This window comes from Equus asinus, chromosome 18, assembly GCF_041296235.1.
Source record: "Equus asinus isolate D_3611 breed Donkey chromosome 18, EquAss-T2T_v2, whole genome shotgun sequence".
Classification (NCBI taxonomy): Eukaryota; Metazoa; Chordata; class Mammalia; order Perissodactyla; family Equidae; genus Equus; species Equus asinus.
The window spans coordinates 27253197-27273097 of record NC_091807.1 but is presented as its reverse complement, the minus strand read 5'-3'; the positions used below and the strand labels follow the sequence as shown (position 1 = coordinate 27273097).

Here is a 19901-nt window from a genome sequence, read left to right as displayed (position 1 = left end):
GTGGTTGGCTTGCCTTTCCTTTAGAGTTCATCAAAGGTTGGAGTTTGTCAATGCAAAGTGAACGCATATTAACAAAAGAAATAAAGAAGAAAGAAAGAGGGAAGGAGGGGAAAAAGGGGGAAAGAAAGGAGGGAAGGAAGGGAGGGAGGGAGGGAGGAAACGAACCCAAAAAATACTCTGGGTGACTAGTTTATACATTATACTAAGAATGGTCATATATATTTTAATTGCACCAGAAAGACCATATCTTCTCCCCCAATTAATTCTTCTACCCTAGTTTATACATTATACTAAGAATGGTCATATATATTTTAATTGCACCAGAAAGACCATATCTTCTCCCCCAATTAATTCTTCTACCCTGATTCTTCATTGTATATGAAACATCATCATTAAAAAATAATTTGGGGGGCCGGTCCCTGGCATAGTGGTTAAGTTTGGCATGCTCTGCTTTGGCAGCCCAGGTTTCTGGGTTCGGATCCCAAGCACGGACATACACCACTTGTCAGCCATGCTGTGGCAGCAACCACATACAAAATAGAGGAAGATTGGTGCAGATATTAGCTCAGGGACAGTCTTTCTCAAGTAAAAAAAGAGGAGGATTGGCAACAGATGTTAGCTCAGGGCGAATCTCCTCAGTAAAAAAAATAATAATAATTTGGTAGCTCTTATCACTACAACCACTTTTACTAATACTCCTCTACTCTACTACTACTAAAATTCACGAAATATGTAAATAAATAGTAAACATAATAAAGACATCACAATTTAGATTATGCCCTTTATAGAGTAAATAGAAATTTACACTTTTTATGAACACTTCACCTTTTTAACTTTATTGCAAAACTTAGAGACTAAGTTTTATTACATACAAGGATTTGAGACTCAGAGAAGTTAAATAATTTAATAAAATTCACACAAATAATAAATTACACAGATGAAATACATAAACAATTTTTCTGACTTTAAAATATTCTTCCCTCCCCACATTTATACAGGTTTCATTTTTTCTTCTTTTTCCTTTTTTTGCTTGCTGACTTTTTAAAGATACAAATTTTTCTTGGTCAGGTGCTGCATACTAATTCATTTTAAGATGTCTGTACTTCTCCTGCTGACAGAGACACCAAACCTGGCAGAAAGGGCACAGAAAGAGGAGGAAAGAAAACCAAGTAGAAAGCTCAGGACTTGGCGGTCTTGCCAAGGGTCAGCCATGGCTATAAATGAGGGTATGTGGAATCAAACAAATAGGAGCCTCTTTGATGAGGACGCCCCAAAGGAGTCACAGAGAGCACTGAGCTCCAGCTCCTCACCCCATTTTATAGGAGGGGATACTGAGGCCAAGGCTATTAGACATGTCCACTAGGCTACATTGAATTGATGACAAAGCTGAGTCTCCCGACTTCCAGTTTATTGAACCTCCCATCACTGAGTGCTATCTGGCTCTATGTGATCAGCTGCACAAATTTTGAGTAGAATAACTACACATATTCAATATCAATCATGACGTGCAACTTACTAATCGGAGAGTTAAGGCTAACTTTTTTCCTGGGTGTACAACAAGAAGGGCAGAAACAAGTCATTTTTCATAATGATGAAGTTCTCTAAGAAGCACCACTCACCTTAAAAATATGCTTAGGAATTATTGATACACTCTCAGCATTCTGATTTTCCTGCCTTTCTGAAGCTAAGACGTTGCAGAAGTGCCTTCATGGCTTTGATCACAGGCAATCAAAGGGGACTTTGTGTAGTTTCTAGGGAGATGCTGTTGCCAGAAAAGTTGGAGCTCTCTGCCATGCAGAGGAAACTGTTATAGAACTTCCCTGCCTTCCTAACTCCAGATGAAATTAAGATCAGAAGGCTGTCACTGGCCCCCAGGCGCCTGTGGTTTTAATTTTCTTATCTGCATTTCTCTTCCCCACCCATTCCGGGTAGATGTCGCAAGAAATATGAAAAGGATGTTCATTTGTTTATTGTTCTTTGCTGCTTCCCACTTTCATGTTCACAGCAAGGAAAAGAGCAATTGTTTTTACTGGCCGCTTTAGTGTTTGCATTCTTATGTCTGCAAGTATCTTAGGAGGCCCAGAACATGCAATCTTACTCAATTTTTGAAATTTGCATTTTATACCAGGTGCATTCTTTTGGTATTGATTACAAATGATTATATTACTCTGCCTAGCAGAGTTTGGGTCATAAAAATCACTAAATGTAAAACAGTGCATAGAGTTGCCCAAGTTGTCATGTTTGTGGCTACATTTATGAAAATAAAGGGAATCATCTATTTGGGTTATTTTGACATTTTGAGAACTTTGGATCTTATGTTTTCTTAAGCTGCTCAAGAAGGTTTCAGACTTTAAAATCTAAGAGGAGTGGTGCAGACTGACAAAGGTGGCCAAGAAAGGAGACTTTCCTGATGACTAGGGTGGCAGGATCCTCTGGTGCCGATCCTATGCTGTGATACTCCCTTCTCTGAGGTGTCACTCATGACACTGGCCCCCTCCTTGATGAGCTCTTTGGGATTGGTTCTCTTTAAACTGACCTGGACAAGCTTGAACAAACAACCCTTTCCTTGAGTCTGAATAGCATAACTAAAATGGCACTGGGAAATTCAAATATGAATAGAGTTAGTAAACATACAGCTTGCTTTCACAGTACTATCTGGGATGCAGGCAGGGGTGGGGGTGTTGTAAAAATGGTAGTTGTATGTTTATTTCACTTTGTTGTTCAAGATGAGAGAGGATTAAGTGTGTTTAAATTTTATGGTGAAAAGAGTTGTCGAAAGTATAGAATTAAAAAGAGCAGCAATAAGTCAAAGAATATTTCCTCTGAGAACTAGTGAAATTGTTGTCTACATTTACTGTTCATACTTGCCACTCTTTTCCCAATGAACTGATGGTGCATTTCTTCCTTCCCCTCTTCGCGGGATCTACTTCACTAACCTTGACGCATACAGGAAGTCAGATAGCAATCAGAAATTTCCTTACTGAACATGAAAAGAGAACACAACAAGAATTTGGGTGATTAATCCAATGTATATGAGCTGGAAACATCTAACTCAAAAAGACAGTCTTGCTCATTGGCTAGGACAATTCCTAAACAGCATAGCCCACGTTGCTTCTGGGACTCTCTGTTCCTTTATCCTCCTATGGCTGTACAGCCACCTGTTGAGAATATATTCTTCCTTAGTGCACAAACACATTCAAGCAGGTTACAATCCAATCTTACAACACTGGGAATGCTTTTGTCTATTTAAGGTAACTGTGATTCTCTACTTTTGTTTATTATTTATTTGGTTCATAGTTTAACTCTCAGAGGGCAATTTTATTTTCATTACTTCTAAATTCTTGGGAGATGCCTTAGGGTATCCCAGCTAGGATGACAAGAAGTACCATTATAAAATAGTTGATTGAGATGCAGCAACTCAAATTCACTATAAGTAAACCTATAAAAAATTGATTTTTGACCTGAATGGTGTATAGAAAACGGCTTGCCGCAAATGATAATTTTTCTTTCTAAATGTTTCATGTAGCAGTATCTTGATGTAGAAAAAAGAAGATTTCTGTGTGTGTAAAAACCACGAGAAGTTGCTTTGAACATCAAAAGAACAACACTTTAAGTTGCTTCTCCAGCAATTGTTCACCTTCAGTTGGCAATTCTCTGGTTTTTTGTGTGTCACTCCTCCAAAGTCAAGCCTCTAACATGTTGCTTAATGACTCACTAAGATCAATAATGCCCTGCTTCAGATCAGCCAAGTAGTTTCTCTTGAACTTTTTCTCATAATTACTTTATAATTAAAATCATTGAGTAAAATCCTAATTCCCTGAATGAACATTTATGATTTGCCAGATTAGCAAAAACTCTATCTATAAATGTGCATGTCTCTGTATGTCTGTAGACAGAGAGAGTGAGAGTAAAAGAGAGAGAGAGAGAAAGAGAGAAGAGAGACCACCAGTGGAGAGTTACTCCTCTTGACTGGTTTACCCTCTATTCCCACAGTCCTTTGTTCAAACCTCAATCAAATCAGTTATCAGGTCACACAATAACGTCACTATTTGCATTTGGTCTTGCCTGCTACACTGTTTTATCCAACTTTGTATTCCAAGGGCTTGGCTCCTAGGCAGAAATTCAGAAGGTGTTTAACAAATGTTTGATAAAGGAATTAACTTCTACTTAGGGCCCATGTGTGCTCCCTGATGCACATTTTAGGGTAGGAAGATGTTATAATTGACTATGTTGATGTTACAGTGAACATGCCGAAGCTCATATGAGTTCCAAAGCAGTATGTTACATGTATATCTTCTCTTTATCCAATTTTAAGAAATACGAAGTGGAAAAAACTTTGCTTTGACTGCCTAATTCACCATACAAGATTTTGTTTTTCATGTACCCACTTCTTATTCCATAATTATTAAGGACACACAAAATACCAGACTCAGGGCTAAATGCTAGAAATAAAAGTGAGAATATATTTAAATGAAGAAGAAACAGTTGTTAAGTAACCAGGCAGCATGACATAAGGATTCACTAGAGAGAGTTGGAACCTCCATAACTTAACCCTGTACTCCCTATTTCTACCTGTGGGGCTTAAGTCAAGTGTATTAGTTGTCTATTGATAACTATCTATTGCTAAGTTATCTACTAGTTAACTATCTATTGTTATACTCCAAAGCTTAGTAGCTTAGTGCAATACAAACTTATTGTCTCAGTTTCTGTGAGTCAGGAACCTGGGCACAGCTTTGGCGGGCCCTCTGTGTCAGGGTCTGTCACAAGGTTGCAGTCACACCCATGACTGTGGTGTCAACTGCAGTTTCAACTATGAAGAGATCTGCTCCCAAGTTTACTCATGCAGTTGTTGACAGGATTCAATTCCTTGAGAGTTGTCAGACTAAGGACCTCAGGTGCAGTTAACTGGAAGCCACCTCCAGTTCCAACAGATGGGCCTCTCCAACACACTATCTTGCTGTAACAAAGGGTACAGTCCAAGAAGGTGATAAAAAGAATCTACGAGCAAGGTAAACATCACAGTCTTTTATAACCAAATCACAGAAGTGACATCTCATCCCTTTTTCTGTGTTCTGTTTTTCCTAAGCAACTTACTATGTCCAACCCATATTCAAGGGGAGGGGATTATACAAGACTGTGGGTACCAGGAGGTGGGGATCACTGGGGGCCATCTTAATGTCTTCTTATTACAGCAAATAACTAAATTTCTCTAAGCCTAGTTCCCTCTGCTCTAAAATAGAGGTCAAAAAACCTGCTATTCATGAGATTGATGTGAAAATCAAATAATACATTTAATCCCTGAGCATTTAGTGAGTAATCAGTTTTATTAGTTATCATTAGGTAATTACAGCACACCATGAAATGTCCTATGTTCGGGTTATTCAAAGGACTATGGGAGCACACAAGAGGAACACCTAACACCATCTTGTAAAATATAGACAAACTTTTGAGAACAAGTGAAATCTGTACTGAGGCTTGGATTAAGGCCAATAGCAGCCAGATGAAGGATAAAAAGAGAATGATATTCCAGGGAGAAAGAAAACTCTAGAGGCTCTTGAGGGCAGCGGTCCCAGCTAAACTTTGAGCTGCGCAGGGTTCATTGCCCCCTCTCCTCTTTGACATTCCTGCTTGAAAGGTGGGACACAGAAAGAAGGAAAAACTGATGTCAGAAGTCTGCAGACATGTGTGCACATGAACCATCAAGGGCCAACATAGTAACACTCCTTGCACATGACCTTTAGTAAATAGAGAAATGTCCAGAAAGAGTGAAAGAGGAGAGTAGGAAGAGAAGTTAGAATTGCGATGTGTAGGTCAAAAGGGCTGAGTTTCTGGGAATGCCTCCTCTGGAAGTGAGATGCCATCCTGCCCCTGGCCCCTCTGAAGTGGTGGTCTCGTGTACCAGGCCGAGCCAGACCACCACCAGGAGCTTCCTTGGCTGGTTCATTCTTGAGAATTTTATGATACTATTTAATTTTCCAGTGCTAAACACTCACGGAGTTTGAAATCCATTTCACAGCTCCCATAATTAGAGGGAATTGTTGTAATTGAGATTTTTATTTATGTTTTGTTTTGAACCACTAATATATTTGGATTGTTCAAAATAAAACAAAATATTATTTCTAAGTACACACTGAGGAGCCTCACTCCCACCCCCATGACTGTCCACCTTTCCCTAGAGGTTAATGAGAAACCACTCGATTTACCCCAACTTGTTTCTTTGATTTTCTCTCAATATTTTATTTTGAAAGTTTTCAGACCACAAGAAAATTTGCAATAATCCTATAATGGACACCTATACACCCTTCACCAAGATTCACCACTTGATAACTTTTTGTCGTATTTGCTTCATCTCTCTCCCCCTGTTTGTGTACATATGTATGTGTTCATTGGAGAATTAGTTATAGAAATTCTGACACTTAACCGTTAAGTCCTCCTAAAGAACACGCAAAAATAGCGAGGAACATCTTGACAAAGAGGAGCAGTGAGGAGGGTGGGCAGGATCAGCCCTGTCTAGTGTGAAACCATGCAGTGAAGCCTCTATAATTAAACCAGTGTGGTACCAGAACATGACCAGACAGACACACCAGTGAAACAGAGTAGAGGACCTGGAAACATACTCAAGTACATATGGAAATTTAGAAGCAAGAAAGGTGACATCTCAAAGCAACGAGGAAAAGATATACTTTTTCATAAATGGTGTGGGGAAAACTGGATAGCTATTTGGAAAAATATAAGCTTAGATTCATTTCATATATAAAAATAAGCTCAAAATGATTCAATATCTATATGCAAAAAATGAAACCATAAAAGTACTGATAGAAAACATGAGTGAATTTCTTTATAAACTAAGTATAAAAAAGTCCAGGTACAATTTCAAAAGCTGATAAATTTGCCTGTATCAAAAATTTTAAAACATCACAAGGCAAAAAGTGAAATTTTGTTTCAGTAATTCATCCACACACCCACGTGTGTTCCATATGTTTACTGAATCAGGCAGTAGGGTTTATTAGTGGAGAATAAAGTTCCATGTGTTCAGGCAGAGCTAGGCTCTTTTCTCTGAGATTGTCATTAAACATGTGTTGAGTGACTTACTGATATGTAACATTGTCCTGGTCTCAGGGAACCGTTGTCATATTTGGAGAATCTGCTCACTGTGTCTCCAATCCAAGTATTTAACATCCTTCTAAGTATGTCTGTCAGGTTCTCACTCTTCCTCTCTCTTCATATTTAATTTTGCGTTTAATGCATTTCTAAGAAAAACATGAGACTCTGTACTAAAGATATTCAGTGTGAATTTGGAGGCATAAGAAGACGGAAGTCCTTTTTTTAAACTCCTTTTTAACAACAGAAATAAATTAAACTCAATCATGTTTGCATGAATGATTCTATTTTCATTTAAGGGAATCTTGCATCCAAAGATTTTGCAGAATTAGGTAAACTCCTTGTCAGAGTTTTCCTAACATTTATTTTTATTTGAGGGCATATGGTAAGATTCCTTCCTTGACAGAATACCATGAAATTAATTTTGACATATTGCTGTAGATGAGGCCATGGTACCACCTCCATGATTAAATATTCACAAACAGCACCCAGAGCTTTCAAAAGGACTGTTTCCTTCCTACAACAAAGGCCTGGAAAGTGATAACCAGTCCATTTCCTGGTTATGGGCAAAAGCAAGAAAATATATGAGGATCCAAGAATTTGTCAAATGAAACAACAGCTATCAATTTTCCACCACTCTACCTGTGGAAACATGTAAAATCCATAATGAGATTTTGCACAAAAAAAAATAACTGTTGGATAAGTTAAAATACGACAGTTTAATAAAATGGTCATGTTCCAACAGATCATTCAACCAGCAAGCTCTGAAAACTTCTGGTATAAAATTAATATATCAAAGTGGCTTCTGTATCCTTCAAGAAATATCTTTTAGGCGGACTGTAGCTTGTTTAAATTTAAGTAACATTTTTTTTCATCAATATAACTTTAAAATGGTTCTAGAATTCCAAGGATAGAAATAGGAAAGAGTTTTTTCCTTATAGCAATTTTTTGAAAATATATTTCATGGGTGAAATGATACTTAGCAGCAGCTGCATCCACTGTCATCCAGTACTGCCCCTCCCCATCACCCACTTTTGCTCACAATCTGCATCATTTGAAAATGGTACTTTGCTGTTCGATAGGAACAAAAAATCGATCAATAATCCAATAAAACATACATTAACCTGTCAAGCACCGAACATTGTAAAGAGAGCTGATCAACATAATAAAAATCTGGTCTCTAGTTTCAAACGATGGCCAGAGAACCATTTAATATCTTGGGCAACTTTTGAAAAGGACAAGAAGTTTTTTAAGGACAAGAAAAGCAACAAAAAGAATAGTTTAGAGGAACTTTGAGCGTGCCCTCCAAGAGGGCCGTGCCAGGGTGGCTTTGGGGGGATCAGAATTGACCAGCGATCCGAGGACTGGGGTATACGTGGCCCTGATGGAGCAGAAGGCTTTCAAGCGAAGCAAGGATAGTGGGATTTTTAAGGGGTTGGTTTCTAGATCTTCAGCTTCCATAGTAATCTTTCCAAAACCAATCTTCTGAGAATGTAGCACAGTCAAGGTGTCTCCTGGGTGAATTGACCTTCACTGTCTTAACAAAAGAAAGGGCAACCTCTCTCGCACATCCACTGGCTCCTCTCTCTGCAGTGCCATATGGGTGTAAAGACTCTCCATCACTGGTAACTGCGGCCCTGAGACGAGCTAACAAATTCCTTCCCAGGTTGAGTGCTGTCAAATATTCTGCTATGAGAATATTGAAGAAGAACCTAATTGAATTAGATAATAGATAGCATCCTTTGATGATAGCTCACTATTTGATTTGGGCACGTAACTCCGAAGGCATTCAAAGGATTATATGATGTTGCTGTAATGAAAGTCTCTCTGTTCCCACCCCTTGTTTATCTGAACAGATTTCTGAGTTACCTCTTAGGGTAGTTGTGAAGATTAAATTAATTAAGGTAAAATGTGAAGAGCATCAGGAACAGGGACTGGTACATAGTCAGTACTATATGAAGGATTGCTGCTATTATTACTGTTATATTAACTAAATATATTTGTTATGTATAATTATAAGTATGGTAATTATAAATAAATGATGAATATATTAGTTACTATGATTAGTTTCATTAACTAAAATTAATACATTATAAATATGTAATATATGTGTGCATGTGCTTTTGTCGCAGAAAATATCAAAAATTATTCAAAAAACATTTAAAAATCATAAAAACATTATTTTAGAGTAAATTCTGTAGAGGAAGTTGAAGGAGAAAAGGCGCTAATGTAAAACTGTTAAAAGCAACTAATTGTGGTTTTACGCGGATGGTGGTGGGAAACAAATCACCTTGGCGTTTATATTCTATTGAATACTTTAAATAGAGTGAAATAGTTATTTTTAAATGCCAATATTTTGAGTAAGCTTGAAATTATATTTTTGCAAGTATTTAAAATATACATTGTGAACATTTTAAGTATTTTTCAAAATTTTTTGGGGGAAAGAAGGTTGTATTAGTCAGGGTTCTACAGAGAAACAGAACCAATAGGATATATATATATATATAGGAAAATATTTATTATAAGGAATTGCCTCACATAACTGAAGATTGAGAAGTACCAACATCTATTATCTGCAAGCTGGAGACCCCGGGATGCGTGTGGTGTAATTGAGTCCAAGTCTGAAAGCCTGAGAATCACACAAGCCAATGGTGCAGGTTCCAGTTCAGGTCTGAAAGCCTGAGGACCAGGAGCATCAAGGGCAGGAAAAGACCAATGTCCCTGATGAAGCAGTCAGGCAAGAAGAAAAAGGGGGGAATTTCTCCATCGACCCCTTTTGTTCTATTCAGACCTTCAATGGATTGGATGATATCCACCCACTTTGAGGAGGGCAATCTATGTTACTGAATCCACAGATTCAAATGCTAATCTCACCTAGAAACATCCTCACAGACACACCCAGAAGTGCTTACTCTGGGCACCCCATGGCCCAGGCAACTTGACACAAAATTAACCATTAAATATATTTGATCAAACATATATGAACAAATGTAGTTGAAGACCTCTGATTTACACTACATGAAAGGAAAGTATTACCTTCCTCCACCCTTCCTAATCTCCACACCACTCCCAAGTATTGGTGAAAATACAGCTCTGGCTTCTTATCTCTTTTAAAACTCTTTCAATTCTCTACTACCTTAAGAAAATTCAAACTCTTCAGCATAGTTTACAATCCCTTCTAACACTGCCCCCACATCCCTTTCCTGCCTTCTCTTCTGCCATTTCTCCATGCTTCATCCCCCCAGAACCACTGACCATGGGTTCTTCAACATACCTTCTTCTCTCACTATGGTAACATACCCTCAACATGCCCTCTTCTCTTACTATAGTACCCTTAGCATTAGGATCCACCTGCCTAGAATGCCTTCCTTCTTATTCTCATCCCATTCAAGTCCCTGTTTAAAAGTCACCTTGCCAGAAGGGTCTTCCTGGACCATCCTACCTAAAACTGCACTCTTGTCTCTGTCACCCTTGATCTCTTGTCCTGCTTTATTTTTAATCACAGCACTTTACTCTGCCTGCTATTATGTTAAACATCTTTTTTTAATGTCTTTTTCCTCCTCCAGGCTGAAATTTCCATAAAGGCAGCAACTTGGTCTTACTTTTCCGTCTTGGACACCCATTGCCTCAAAGTGGTCCTGGCACATTGTAGACACTCAATAAATGTTGTAAATGAGTGCATACGTGAACAAGAAAGTGTCGTGTTTGATTCCGTATCCCCGGCACAGTTTACATTTGCAATAAGCATGTATTGACTTGACTATATTACAAAGGCTGTGTTGTTGTTTACAAGAACAATATCTAGTCTCCTTATCTTGAGACACTTTAGCAATATCTAAATGGTTTTCTTTCTAAAAATTGAAGTTGTAAATAAAAACTTTATAGATGATCAAGGTCCTTTTAAATTCTTTGACATCATGATAATTTAAGACAGACACATGCATTAAAAATAATCACCTTGTACGTGAATTCTTATTCTCTCAAATATAGCTTCTCTGCAGAACCACTTGGAGATGTTAAATACAAAGCAAAAAGAAAAAGTCCTTGAACTTTTTTTTTCAAATTCATCATGAATTGTTACCATACATTTTATTTTTAGAAATCTCTTAGGCCAAAGTATCACTCTGCTTTTTACTCACTCCGGTTTGATTTCTGTCATTTCTGTGGGTCGTTTGCAATGCAGGAGATTTTCAAAAGAAGTTAACTGTCTCCAAGCGGTTGTAGGAAGATTTGCCTGCTGTGCTTTCAGATACAATGGAGGGAACACCTAGAAACATGTTTATCTATTCTGAAGGTAAATTTGAAATTTTCTCAAAGGTGGTGCATGCTATAGTTAGTAAAGATGATTTTATAAAAGAAATGCATACACACATACACTCTGTGAGGATTAGAAATACAAGTGAATCATCATTGACAAATGAGCAATGCAAGAACCTCACTGAAATCAGTCTATCCAGGATTCTATTTCTGCCCAGCACAGTAAACTTCTGCTCAGTTCTTCCTGTTTTCTGTTTTGTCCTTGTAGACTGGCTTCCTGAGCTGTCTCTAGGATTGCCCTCAGCCATTTCTGAAGAATCCATTAAGGCAGTTTGGGTGGGATTGGCTTCCCCTGATCAAATAAACTGAGTTTTTCAAGGAGCAGAAGAATTTACAGTAAAATCAATAGAGTATGAGGCCGGCACGGTGGCATAGTGGTTAAGTTCACACATTCCACTTTGGCACCTGGGGTTCACCAGTTCGGATCCTGAGTGCAGACCTATGCACCACTTGTCAAGCCACACTGTGGCAGGCATCCCACATATAAAGTAGAGGAAGATGGACATGGATGTTAGCTCAGAGCCAGTCTTCCTCAGCAAAAAAAAAAAGAGGAAGACTGGTGGCAGCTGTTAGCTCAGGGCCAATCTTCCTCAAAAAAAAAAAAAAAATCAATAGAGTATAAATAAAGCTATCCTACTAGGAGATAAATAAGTATATATGTTTACCCTCAGAGTCATGTTATGGAGCTTAAACTGCTTCCCAGACCTGTGTTTCAAATGGTGATTGCTTCTGATAGAAATACCTGTTCAGAACACCTACCTTGTTCATTACATGGATGCTGAAGTCATTTTATTTCCAGAGTAGAAGTAGAAAACTTTCCTGTGGCCTCCATACTCAGTACCTGCCATTAAATGGTAAATGCCAATTTGTGTTAAAAGATTGAATTGCCCAGAAGGGCTAGTAAAGTCTTCTTTACTGTAAGGGCACAGGATTTTAAGTGAGTGTATGAGAGGAAAAGCTAAAAACTGACTAAAGAATTAGTTATTTCCAAGATTTGGGTATGACTGTGGGACAATGAGATTCTAACTGGTGTGCTAAAAACAGTTTTCTCTTTCAATTCTCCTTCTGGAATATGCCCCTTTTATTTTGTAATTCTTGGCTCAGCTCCTCCAAGCCTCCTCTGTCGTTTCATTCTGCCTGAGTATTTCCTTTCCAATATTTTGGCTGAATGTTCAGCTTTGTTAGCAGAAATTCAGAGTGAGTGCTTTGAAGCATTACCCAATAAAATCCGATTTTAAATAGTTAGAGCTACAACTTCCCCCGTCCTCTGGGAAATGAGCCTTTAGTTTCTTTGTGCTGTAGGCAGAAACGTTGGAGCCAGAATCATCACCCAGGCCAGAGTCTTGCCAAGACTGTCAGATAAGCCACCTGGGCGAGGTCCGGCAGCCCACATTTAAAAGAGGACCTCTTAGAGAGATGAACTGCCTTTTGAAATTGTTAAGCCTTGGTGACTTTTATAGAGTATTGAAGAAATCATAAATGGAGAGTACATCTGAAGGTCTGAACATGCATATTCTTTGAAAGAACTCTCATTTCCTTAAGTGGACAATAATAAATATATTGTGTGCAATGCAAGCATCATTAAAGTCTTAGGAAAACTTTCCTTTTCACAAAAATGCCCACTTAAATATTTAAACCAATTTAGGAAACATAGCCTTAAGGCTAACAATATCAGTTTTCACATATTATCTGATTTTTAGAACTTTTCCTGCGGCGATAAATACTACTATGTCCACTTCACAGATAAACAAAAATCTTAAAGGAAATATCTACAGTCAGCAATTTAGAATTTAAACTTTGAATAACACTATCCCTTGACATTGTGGCCATGTTGTTACTACAGAAGTAAATCAGGAGTAGGGAAGCTTTTTTCTTGCTCTCTTTTTATCCTTCTATTTGATTTCCTGGCTATAGATAAAGTAAGGCCATGTTAAAAAAAAATGAGACATGGACTGTAAATTTCTGTATAGGTTGTTTACAAATATTCTGTGAGTGCAGTCATCACAATGAGTTTTAATTGCTTTCTAGGTGCTTAGACTTAGTTTCTTTTCTGAGCCATGGTAAGGAAGAAAATGGGACTTGATTTCTGTTCGTATTTAACTTAACCTTCTTGAAATTTTATAAACAATTATGACTGCTCTTTAACTCCTTTCCTTCATGATCTTTTCTGTGGAACTGACAATGTATCAATCTCTTCAAAGATGCTTCCATTTTTAATAATCCACAGATCCACTCCCAATAAAAGTGTAATTTTCTGGTTGCTTAGTCATATCTATATATCTTCTTTCCCAGAGAGGTGATAGCTAAACTAAGTTGTCCTAAGATTTTGGGTGCAATGAGGAAAGAAAACATTTTTGTTTACGAAATAGCTTTTTAAATGTATTGAAGACAGAAAAATATAATTTGTCAATGGGATGAAATCAAGGCCACCACTAGCCCATATGGCATCTTTGTGAGAACTAGAAACAGGCTCCTCTCTTCCACATAACTAGTGGAACTTGGTACCTTTCTGCCCCCTTGACCCACTGAGCAGCTTGTCCTGGGAGAAATTGTGGTGGACTTCAACCCAAAAGAGCAAATTTCAAAGTAAACAACAACTAGGATTAATGTATGTTGCCAACAAATATTTGTCAGTGCTTATCATGCGACAGATAGTTTTCTAGGCTCTGGGGATGCAACAATGAACGAAGCAAAGTTCCTTCTTTCATGAAATGCATGTCTTGTTCGGGACATGAAAAATAAGCCAGTCAATATGTAATATGGTAGGTTCTGATTCATGCTAGGAAGAACAATGAGATGAAGGGTAGGGGAAGAGAAAACAGTCCAGGGATTCGGGGCATGCTATTTATTATCAGTTGGTCAAGGAAGTCTCTTTGAGAAGGTAGCATTGGGTTAGAGACAAGGCAATTTAGAGAGTGCGCAGGTTGGGGTGTCTCTGCATGCCAGGCCAAGGAAGCAAAGCATAAGGGCGCCAAGCTAGGAGCTCTGTGTACATGGGAAGAACTGCAAGGAGGCTGATGAGACACAAGCAAAATGGCAGAGTTGATAGGAAACAAGACAGAGAGATCACTAGATCTAAGTCAAAGATGTGGTGGTGGCTAGAATGTTGGGTTAAATGCTAAGTGAGAGGGAAAGCCATTGGAGAACTTTGAAAAGAGGAACTCTAAGATCTAACATGGCCATTGAAAGGATCACTCTGGTTGCAGTGTGGCAAGTGGACTGACAGGGAATGAGGGCAGCAGGAAGGTGAAGTGGAGAGCATGCAGTGATCCTGGGAGGAATATCAGTAGCTTAGAGGGAGTGGCAGTGGTGGAGGTGCTTGGAAGTGGAGTACATTGCTTTCTCTCATCAATGAAGCCTCTTCAGATTAGGCCAATGATATGCTGGAGCTGGTTGTATTGGCTCACAACAGACAACTGTTAAATTTTCAAGAATGTTAAAAGCCTATTGGTAAACACAGCTGTTATGAAAAAATTAAATTCTATAAATTTGTAATTAAATATATTACACCAAAAACAAAGGTAATAAATATTAAAATGCATCACATCCTACTTATTTTACTTTATTTATTATTACCTACGTCCAGGTTTTTTACATCTATTGTATCCATAATGTAAAAATATCATATAATGGTGTGCTGCTGCCATCTCTTCCCAATTCTGTGTTGACATCATGTTGGTAGATTGAAATTAGCCATGGTGATAAAGACGTGGTATTTACACACAATGGAATATTATTCAGCCTTGAAAAAGAAAAGAAGTCCTGCCATTTGTGACAACATAGATGAAACTGGAGGAAATTACCCTAAGTGAAATTAATGGAATATTATTCAGCCTTGAAAAAGAAAAGAAGCCCTGCCATCTGTGACAACATAGATGAACCTGGAGGGCATTATACTAAGTGAAATTAACAGAATATTATTCAGCCTTGAAAAAGAAAGAAGTCCTGTCATTTGTGACAACATAGATGAATCTGGAGGATATTATACTAAGTGAAATTAGTCAGCCACAAAAGGACAAATAATACATGATACCACTCATATGAGGATTCTAAAATGGTCAAACTCATAGAAGCAGAGTGTAAAAATGGTGATTGCCAGGGGCTGAGGTGAGGGAGAAACACAGAAGTAATACTGAAAGGGTGCAAAGTTTCAGTTATACAAGATGAATAAGTCCTAGAGATCTACTGTACAGCACAGAGTTATAGTTAACAATACTGTGTCGTATACTTAAAAATTTGCTAAGAGGGTAGATCTTATGTTAAGTGTTCTTATTACACAAAATAATAATACCAAATAATAAAAAAATTGAAGAGGACGGGAGAAAACTTTTGAAGATGATGGATGTGTTTAGGGCATAGATTGTGATGATGATGTCACAGATGTATATTTATCTCCAAACTCATCAACTAGTATATTAAATATGGACAGCTTTTTGTCTGTCAATCACACCTCAATAAAGTGCTGTACAAAGTCGGCCATAATGGGAGCATTTACCCCTGTGAATCTATATCTATAAACACTAAACATCAGAGGTTGACGTATTGTTTTGCTGACTGCCTAGACTTAGGAAAGTGATGGAGAAATGTTAATAATGCACATCTAACTTGAAAATGTGCCATGTTAAGTCCTAAAGTTGAAAGAAGTTTCAGTGTAATGAACGTAACTTGTGCAAGTGTGAGAAACAGTGTAACAGTAAGTCACAAATTTAATCACAATGTTTTGGGGGGAAAAGTTAGTGTATTTGGATGCAACTCTGTAAAATCATGGTTAAATTTTAATTCTAGGTTGGCTACAAATATAGGAGTTTAGCAAAAACGCCCTGCAAAAATCAATTGGCTTAATGGAATTTATGAGAAATAGTATTGCATATTTCATTACTATTTGTCAATTTTTCCTAAATTTTATGCCAATAAAATTTATAACAAACTTGTTTATAAATACAAATATGTTTTTTTGAGAGCTGGTTGTACCAACGCACTTCTGGATAAAATTCCCTTATGTTGGCATTTAGATCTTGAAAATCAAACACACAAATTATACATGCTAAATCAAAATCCAGAAAAGTCTTAAAATGTGGGGCAAATGTTCACTTAGTAGTAAGCATCAAACACTCAAGGGAAGCATCCTCCCCAGCCAAATGTAACCTGCTGTGGCAGTGGAACATAAGCTCCGCTCATCTCATCCACATAACTTAAGTTCAATGCCACAAGCTTCTTAAATGGAAATACTTCTCAATCTAAACCGTGGTACATACTCATATAGTGCCGTCACACATGATAATTTTTTACACATGACTTGTTCACCAAGAAAATCAGCCACAGATATTGCCTATTAATTTATCATTTTGAGCTTCTGTGATCTGCAGTCACACAGAACTAGAACATGTTTCAAGGAATATGTTAATCCCATGGTGAGTCAGACCACGTTTTGTTTTGATCCAGTGCTGAGTGAGGCAAATATACTAGCTCACCTTTCCACTTGCCCTGCTCTCTACCAGGACATCCACAAAGAATTTTCCAGTGGATAGAGGCAATTCTCTCCCAATTCACTGAGAACATTTCCTTGTTGAAATATATTCTTGATATTCATAGAATAAAGTCAATGGTGTATCCTTCTAATGAGGATATTTTAGCTACTTGACATTTAACAAATTAAAGCTTCGGTATCTTGATACAAAACAACAACAGTTAATCCACTGACAAAGTCAAAGATGGAATATTAATACTCTTGATTGAAAGCCACTTACGTTGCCCACTTAAGACGCATCACTGGAAGAGAAGCAACAATTAGTGGTCCATTATTGTGAACTGCAAATCATGATTGCCAACTTCAGTGGCTGGAGAAAAAATAGTGACAGTAATGGGAGGTGGACAATCTATGCTGTATCCATTTGACGCTGAAAACAGTATTGCTTTCAGCCCCTAATTTGGGGAGTGCTGTATGAGTTTTGAGTCTTTCCTCCAACCTTTTCCATCTCCGACAACCCGCACTCTTCACAGCTGGGAGAAGGACTTTCCTAGGATGCCAGACTTTCAGTGTTAATATTGTGACAATCCCTGGGGATGGTTGGTTACCCTACTCTAGATAGGGATCCAAAATGAAGTTGAAGTACCATCATATAGGAAAGAGCCATATAGGATACAGTGGCTGTAAAGTCATGACAGTAAATGAGGTCACCCAAAATTTGTGAACAGGAAAGAGAGAATAATAAAACACACATACACACACACAAGAAGATCAATATAATGGAGCAGGCTGAGGAAGAGAAGCTAATAAAATAAACTAGAAGAAGTTAGAGAGAAAAAGAGAGCCAGGGAACAGATGCGAAAGATTTTAGCTAAATTCTCTCTTGCAAATGGCGAATGAAGGATGTATCTGTGAGCTGATAAAATTCCTCTTTGGTTGGTGTAATCATCTATTTGAAACCTTAGATACAGTTCCTAAGAAATTTTTACTTTGAAAAGGTCATTTACATGGAAAAATATTCTTTAAAATGTTGATACAAATACTGTTGTTTAAAAAAATTCATATATCATTCCTGAGATATTTTGGGGTGGTGTTGAGATTATGGCTTCTGCTTGCCCTGTTTACAAGTATATTTTAAAACAACTACCTGTTTGAAGGAAACTCCGCATGATAAAGTTTCCTTCAGAGTGGTGGTGGAAAAATACAATGATTATTATAAGTGGTTCGTTTGGGCTGTGGAAAGTAGAAAAATAAATTTAAACGCAATTATGTACTTTGTAAAATAGAACAGCTTTTTCATATATAGACGGGCTAACCGGGGATATAGGCAATGTTTACAAGGTACTGGGTGTATTACCATAGCTCTTATAAATTCTGCTTTCCTGGAAAAAGAGACCATACTTAAAGTAATGTAATAAAGCCATTGGAGAAATGTAGTGGTGATCATCCACGCTCGGTATAATAACTTCAAAGCCTTGCATCTTGGCAATTACTTTTTTCTCTCATTTCAAGAAGTGATTAATGACTGAAACTGCATTATTAAAACATCTTAATTTTTCTCATAGACATCCACAAGCATTTCAAAACAGCCGAAACTGTTCTCCAGAATTCTTAGACACTCAAAGTCATTTTTTAAGCTTATAGTGAAAACTCAATCTAAAAGATACAGAACCACCCCTTATGTGTAGGTAACACTTCCAGAAACCTCATCTCTGTCTACTACAATTATAAACATGAAAAATACCTCCAAGTGGTGAAAACTGAAGAAGCCAGGAGCTTCGTTTTGTGGATGAGATTCTCCAGCCTTCACTGTCTTACCGGACCCACAGTTCTCACATAGCCTACATAACTTATGTATTTACTCTGTTGATTTTCTACTGTCTTACTTACCCTGCTAGAATGCGAGCTCACATGGCAGGGATCTTGTGTGTTGTTCGGTGATTATCCCAAGAGGTACCCATTAGGTTTTCAATAATTATCATTGTATAAGTGATACTGGATATAACAAATAAACAAACAGTACATGGTGGTCAGGCTTGTGTTCCTCCTACCTGAATCTCCTGAGAAATTGGCTTATAGGGTAATCAACAAGGGCAAGCATCCCACTTTCTGAACACCAAGCTTCCAAAGGAAGCCACTGCTGCCAAGGTCTTCTCAGTGTCCTCCCTGTGCCCAGAAGCTTTGCAAGGTGTCCTTGGGGAGTTGTTGTTGGAGCTTCTGAGCTTCTTTCTACCCTTTGTTTACAGTCACCCAGCAACTCAATCAGGGCTCCAGGCACTAGAGTCACCTCCCCTCTTCCCTCTTCTGACTTCTCTGCTCCCCCCAGATGTAATGTCATGAGAAATTCCCAGCCTCCATCGCTCACGAGACTCCCTTCTTTTCTCAGAACTCAAAAAAAAAATCTAGACTTGGGGGCCAGAAAATCTTAAAAGGACTTGAAGCTCAGGGTTGTAAAGGAAGGCATTTCCAACATGTTATGAATCCAAGAAAGTGTTTTTGTGAAGAAGTCAGGATTGCCTGGGTCCCCAATCACCATTAATCATCTCATCTTTTTGTGAAAAGGAAGCTTGAGTTCTAACTAATCAAAATACAGATGACTATTTGGAAAGCCACATATTCAACCCATTTATAAGTTGGATTCTGCTTATATGGCATTGTCTCTTCTTTCACATCATTCCAATCACATTTTCCTCTACTTCTTGTCCATGTTACTTAACATTGCAAACCCCCTCTTACCTCAATACTCCCTATTCTCCTCTCCTGCTTCCTTATCACCATCTGACATATTTTATGTAAGATGCATAGTTTATGCATTTATTCCGTTTATTGTTTATCTCTCCTCTTCCACTAGCATATTAGTTCCATGAAGCCAAGGACTTTGTTTGGTTTACCTCTGTATCCCCAGGATCTAGGACAGCACCTGACACATGGTGAATGTTCAGCACTCATTTGTCAATTCAAGGAGGGAATAATCGAATTGACACATGGCATTATCCATTTGTGAGCTTTTATGATA

General features: G+C 37.9%; 1 protein-coding gene and 1 long non-coding RNA gene across 11 annotated transcripts in view; one reads left to right on the top strand and one right to left on the bottom strand.

The window, feature by feature from the left end:
- Positions 1-19901, top strand: part of GRIK1 (glutamate ionotropic receptor kainate type subunit 1) — a 362404-nt gene that overhangs the window by 175945 nt on the left and 166558 nt on the right. The window lies entirely within an intron of this gene.
- Positions 829-19097, bottom strand: LOC139040961 (uncharacterized). Its single transcript, XR_011495287.1, has 3 exons — positions 18937-19097; positions 12178-12259; positions 829-2980 (listed from the first exon to the last, which is right to left on the bottom strand). It is a non-coding gene; the product is annotated as an uncharacterized lncRNA (long non-coding RNA).